At 37.2% G+C, this 5,968-nt stretch overlaps 1 non-coding gene across 1 annotated transcript; it reads right to left on the bottom strand.

Moving 5' to 3' along the window:
• Nucleotides 1-4,556: 4,556 nt before the first annotated feature.
• Nucleotides 4,557-4,660, bottom strand: LOC127743136 (small nucleolar RNA R71). The gene has a single exon (XR_008004451.1). It is a non-coding gene; the product is annotated as a small nucleolar RNA R71 (small nucleolar RNA).
• Nucleotides 4,661-5,968: the final 1,308 nt, after the last annotated feature.

The following is a 5,968-nucleotide window of genomic DNA, read 5'->3' as shown; positions in this document are numbered from 1 at the left end:
ATATCCCTAAAAGTAGCTTGAACTTACTAAAAACTACCTAAAAACAATGCCAAAAAGCGTATAAATTATCCGCTCATCAGGAATCTTGAACTAGCGTGGCACGCCTAGGGTCTGGCGTGCCATGTGCTTGTAGTGTGCTTGGCTAAGCTTTCTGGAAAGTTACATTAGCATGGCACACCCAGGGTCTGGCGTGCCACGCCCCTTTGTGAGTGAGTGGTCCTTCTGTTTGGCGTGCCACGCCACGAACTCAAGTGGCACGCCCCAATGATGCTTTGGCCTCTGAATGACACTGGCATGGCATGCCTGGTTGCTCTAGTGGCACGCCTAAGTGAAGAATAGTAATTGGCGTGCCACGCCTTTGATACCAAGTGGCACGCCCCATGTAATTGGCCTCTTCCACTCACTCTGGAAACTTATACCAGCGTGTCACACCTAAAGGTTGGTGTGCCACGCCCATGATCTTGTCTCGCTCCAGTAAGTGGTGTGCCACGCCTTGGCCTTCAAGTTGCACGCCAAAGTGACTTTTTAGAACTGGCGTGCCACGCCTTCAACACCAAGTGGCACGTCCAAGTGAGGTTGAGAGGTTGGCGTGCCACGCCATGCTGCTCAAGTGGCACGCCCATGCTTCAATTGCCTTTAGCCCCTTCTCTGGATCATTGTACCAGCGTGCCATGCCAGGTTGCTCAAGTGGCACACCCATGTATTTGTGCATTCTTCAAGCTTGGTGTGCCATGCCTAGGTCTTCAAGTGGCACGCCACAGTGACTTTTTGAAGTTGGCGTGTGATGAGCGGATAATTTATAAGCTTTTTGGCATTGTTTTTAGGTTGTTTTTAGTAGGATCTAGCTACTTTTAGGGATGTTTTCATTAGTTTTTATGTAAAATTCACATTTCTGGACTTTACTATGAGTTTGTGTGTTTTTCTGTGATTTCAGGTATTTTCTGGCTGAAATTGAGGGACCTGAGCAAAACTCTGATAAGAAGGCTGACAAAGGACTACTAATGCTATTGGATTCTAACCTCCCTGCACTCGAAATGGATTTTCGGGAGCTACAGAAATCCAAATGGCGCGCTCTCAACGACGTTGGAAAGTAGACATCCAGAGCTTTCCAGCAATATATAATAGTTCATACTTTATTCAAGATTTGATGACGTAAACTGGCACTCAACGCCATTTCTATGCTGCATTATGGAGTCAAACGCCAGAAACACGTCACGAACCAGAGTTGAACGCCAAAAACACGTTACAACTTGGCGTTCAACTCCAAGATAAGCCTCAGCTCGTGTAAAGATCAAGCTCAGCCCAAGTGCACACCAAGTGGGCCCCGGAAGTGGATTTATGCATCAATTACTTACTTCTGTAAACCCTAGTAGCTAGTTTAGTATAAATAGAACTTTTTACTAGTGTATTAGACGTCTTGGACTATCTAGTTCTTTTGACCATTTGGTCTTTCCTGAGGGTTGGCCATTCGGCCATGCCTGGACCTTCATCACTTATGTATTTTTAACGGTGGAGTTTCTACACACCATAGATTAAGGGTGTGGAGCTCTGCTGTACCTCAAGTTTCAAAGCAATTACTACTATTTTCTATTCAATTCCGCTTGTTCTTATTCTAAGATATTTGTTGCACTTCAACATGATGAATGTGATGATCTGTAACACTCATCATCATTCTCACCTATGAACGCGTGACTGACAACCACTTCCGTTCTACCTCAAACCGGGCGCATATCTCTTGGATTCCTTAATCAGAATCTCCGTGGTATAAGCTAGATTGATGGCGGCATTCATGAGAATCCGGAAAGTCTAAACCTTGTCTGTGGTATTCCGAGTAGGATTCATGAATTGAATGACTGTGACGAGCTTCAAACTTGCGATTGTTGGGCGTGATGACAAACGCAAAAGAATCAAGGGATTCTATTCCAACATGATCGAGAACCCATGGAAAGGAATAAGAAGGATTGAAGGAAGGCAGTAGGAAAGTAGAGATCCAACAGGGACAAGCATCTCTAGACACTTATCTGAAATTTCCACCATTGGATTACATGGTAACTCTATCTTTATTTTCTGCTTTATTTACTATTGAAAAACTTCATAACATTTATTATCCGCCTAACTGAGATTTACAATTTGACCATAGCTTGCTTCATACCAATAATCTCCATGGGATCGACCCTTACTCACGTAAGGTATTACTTGGACGACCCAGTGCACTTGCTAGTTAGTTGTGCGGAGTTGTGACTAAGTGTGATTCATGTTTGAGAGCGCTACCAAGTTATTGGAGCCATTGTTGATGATCACAATTTCGTGCATCAAGTTTTTGGCGCCGTTGTCGGGGATTGTTCGAGTATGGATAATTGACAGTTCATCTTGTTGCTCAGATTAGGTAATTTTCTTTTTTTATTTTCTTTTCAAAAAGTTTTCAAAAACATTTTTTAAAAAAATCTTCTCTTTGTTTTCGAAAAATTATTCAAAATTTTTAAGAATGAATTCTAGTGTTTCATAAAGTACGTTGTAGCTTGGCTGGCTGTAAAGCCATGTCTAATTCCTGTGGTTTTGATTGAGGACTATGAATTCATTACTTCATTTTTCCAAAATATGTTTTTGAAAAATTTATTAAGAAAATCCAAAAAAATCATAAAATCATAAAAACCAAAAATATTTTGTGTTTCTTGTTTGAGTCTTGAGTCAATTTATAAGTTTGGTATCTATTGCATGTTCATCTTATTCTTCCATTTTTTTTTTGAAAATTCATGCATTCATAGTGTTCTTCATGATCTTCAAGCTGTTCTTGGTAAGTCTTCTTGTTTGATCTTGATGTTTTCTTGTTTTGTGTCTTTAATTGTTTTTCATATGCATTTTTTCATTCATAGTGTCCATGCATTAAAAAATTCTAAGTTTGGTGTCTTGCATGTTTTCTTTGCATAAAAATTTTTTCAAAAATATGTTCTTGATGTTCATCATGATCTTCAAAGTGTTCTTGATGTTCATCTTGACATTCATAGTGTTCTTGCATGCATCATGTGTTTTGATCCAAAATTTTCATGTTTTGGGTCATTTTTGTGTTTTTCTCTCTCATCATTAAAAATTCAAAAATAAAAAATTATCTTTTCCTTTTTTTCTCATAAATTTCGAAAATTTGAGTTGAATTAGTCAAAAAATTTTTAAAAAAAGTTGTTTCTTATGAGTCAAGTCAAATTTTCAATTTTAAAAATCTTATCTTTACAAAAACTTTTTCAAAAATCAAATCTTTTTCATTTTTTATTTATTTTCAAAAATTTTAAAATTATTTTTCAAAAATCTTTTTCTTAATATTATTTCATGATTTTCAAAAATTACACGAACAATTAATGTGATTGATTCAAAAATTTGAAGTTTGTTACTTTCTTGTTAAGAAAGGTTGAATCTTTAAATTCTAGAATCATATCTTTTAGTTTCTTGTTAGTCAAGTAATCAATTTTAATTTTTAAAATTAAATCTTTTTCAACCATATCTTTTTAATCATATCTTTATATCATATCTTTTTCAAAAATTTGATTTCAAAATATCTTATCTAACTTCTTATCTTCTTATCTTTTCAAATTTGATTTTAATATCTTTTTCAACTAACTAATTAATTTTTTGTTTGTTTCTTATCTTTTTCAAAACCACCTAACTACTTTTCCCTCTCTAATTTTTGAAAATATCTCATCCCTTTTTCAAAATTCTTTTTAAATTAACTAATTATTTTAAATTTTAATTTTAATTCTATCTCACCTTTAATTTTCGAAAATCGTTAACTGCTTTTCAAAATTAATTTTCGAATTCTCTCTCTCTCTCATCTTCTTCTATTTATTTATTTATTTACTAACACTTCTCTTCACCTCTCTTCATCTCAAATCACTGCCCCTACCTTTACCCTTTATTCAGACTATTCATTTTTCTTCACTCTTATTCCCTTTCTTCTACTAATAATAAGGAACCTCTTTATTGTGACATAGACGATTCCTCTTCCTTTTTTCTATTCTCTTCTTTCTCATATGAGCAGGAACAAGGAGAAAGGCATTCTTGTTGAAGCTGATCCAAAACCTGAAAGGACTCTGAAGAGGAAACTAAAAGAAGCTAAATTACAACAATCCAGAGACAACCTTACTGAAATTTTCGAACAAGAGAAGGAGATGGCAGCCAAACCCAACAACAATAATGCAAGGAGGATGCTTGGTGATTATACTACACCTACTTCCAAGTTTGATGGAAGAAGCATCTCAATTCCTGCCATTGGAGCAAACAATTTTGAGCTAAATCCTCAATTAGTTGCTCTAATGTAACAAAGCTGCAAGTTTTATGGACTTCCATCAGAAGATCCCTACTAGTTCTTAACTGAGTTCTTGCAGATCTGTGAGACTGTTAAGACTAATGGAGTAGATCCTGAAGTCTATAGGCTCATGCTTTTCTCTTTTGCTGTAAGAGACAGAGCTAGAGCATGGTTGGACTCTCAACCTAAAGATAGCCTGGACTCTTGGGATAAGCTGGTCACGGCCTTCTTGGCTAAGTTCTTTCCTCCTCAAAAGCTGAGCAAGCTTAGAGTGGATGTTCAGACCTTCAAACAAAAAGATGGTGAATCCTTTTATGAAGCTTTGGAAAGATACAAGCAGATGACCAAAAGATGTCCTTCTGACATGTTTTCAGAATGGACCATGATAGATATATTCTATTATGGTCTATCTGAGTTCTCTAAGATGTGACTAGACCATTCTGCATGTGGATCTATTCACCTAAAGAAAATGCCTGCAGAAGCTCAAGAACTTATTGACATGGTTGCAAATAACCAGTTCATGTACACTTCTGAGAGGAATTCCGTGAATAATGGGACGCCTCAAAGGAAGTGAGTTCTTTAAATTGATGCTCTGAATGCCATATTGGCTCAGAACAAAATGTTGACTCAGCAAGTCAAACATGATTTCTCAAAGTCTGAATGGATGGCAAAATGCATCCAACAATACTAAAGAGGCATCTTCTGAAGAAGAAGCTTATGATCTTGAGAACCCTACAATAGCAGAGGTAAACTATATGGGTGAACCTTATGGAAATACCTATAATTCATCATAGAGAAATCATCCAAATTTCTCATGGAAGGATCAACAAAAGCCTCAACAAGGCTTTAATAATGGTGGAAGAAATAGGCTCAGCAATATCAAGCCTTATTCATCATCTTCTCAGCAATAGACAGAGAATTATGAACAGAGTACCTCTAACTTAACAAATTTAGTCTCTGATCTGTCTAAGGCCACTTTAAGTTTCATGAGTGAAACAAGGTCCTCCATGAGAAATTTGGAGGCACAAGTGGGCCAGCTGAGTAAGAAAGTTACTGAAACCCCTCCTAATACTCTCCCAAGCAATACAGAAGAGAATTCAAAGAGAGAGTGCGAGGCCATTGATATACTCAACATGGCCGAATGCAAGAAGGAGAGAGAGGATGTAAATCCTAAGGAGGAAGACCTCATGGGACATCTCTCAAGAAAGAAGGAGTTCCCTATTGAGGACCCAAAGGAATCTAAGGCTCATATAGAGACAATAGAGATTCCATTAAACCTCCTTCTACCATTCATGAGCTCTAAAGACTATTCTTCCTCTGAAGAGGAAGAAGATGTAACTGGAGAACAAGTTGCTCAATATCTAAGAGCTATCATGAAGCTGAATGCCAAGTTATTTGGTAAAAAGATTTAAAAGGAACACAGCACCTCCCTTGCTCATTAGTGAACTAGATACATGGGTTCAGAAAACTTTACCTCAAAAGAGACAAGATCTTGGTAAATTCTTAATACCTTGTACCATAGGCACCATGACCTTTAACAAGGCTCTGTGTGACCTCGGGTCAAGTATAAATCTTATGCCACTCTCTGTAATGGAGAAGGTAGGGATCATTGAGATACAGCCTGCCATATTCTCATTACAAATGGCAGACAAGTCAGTAAGACAAGCTTATGGA

This window comes from Arachis duranensis, chromosome 1 (assembly GCF_000817695.3).
Source record: "Arachis duranensis cultivar V14167 chromosome 1, aradu.V14167.gnm2.J7QH, whole genome shotgun sequence".
Classification (NCBI taxonomy): domain Eukaryota; kingdom Viridiplantae; phylum Streptophyta; class Magnoliopsida; order Fabales; family Fabaceae; genus Arachis; species Arachis duranensis.
Note: the sequence above shows the minus strand (reverse complement) of the source record. Positions and strands in the feature narration are given on the sequence as shown.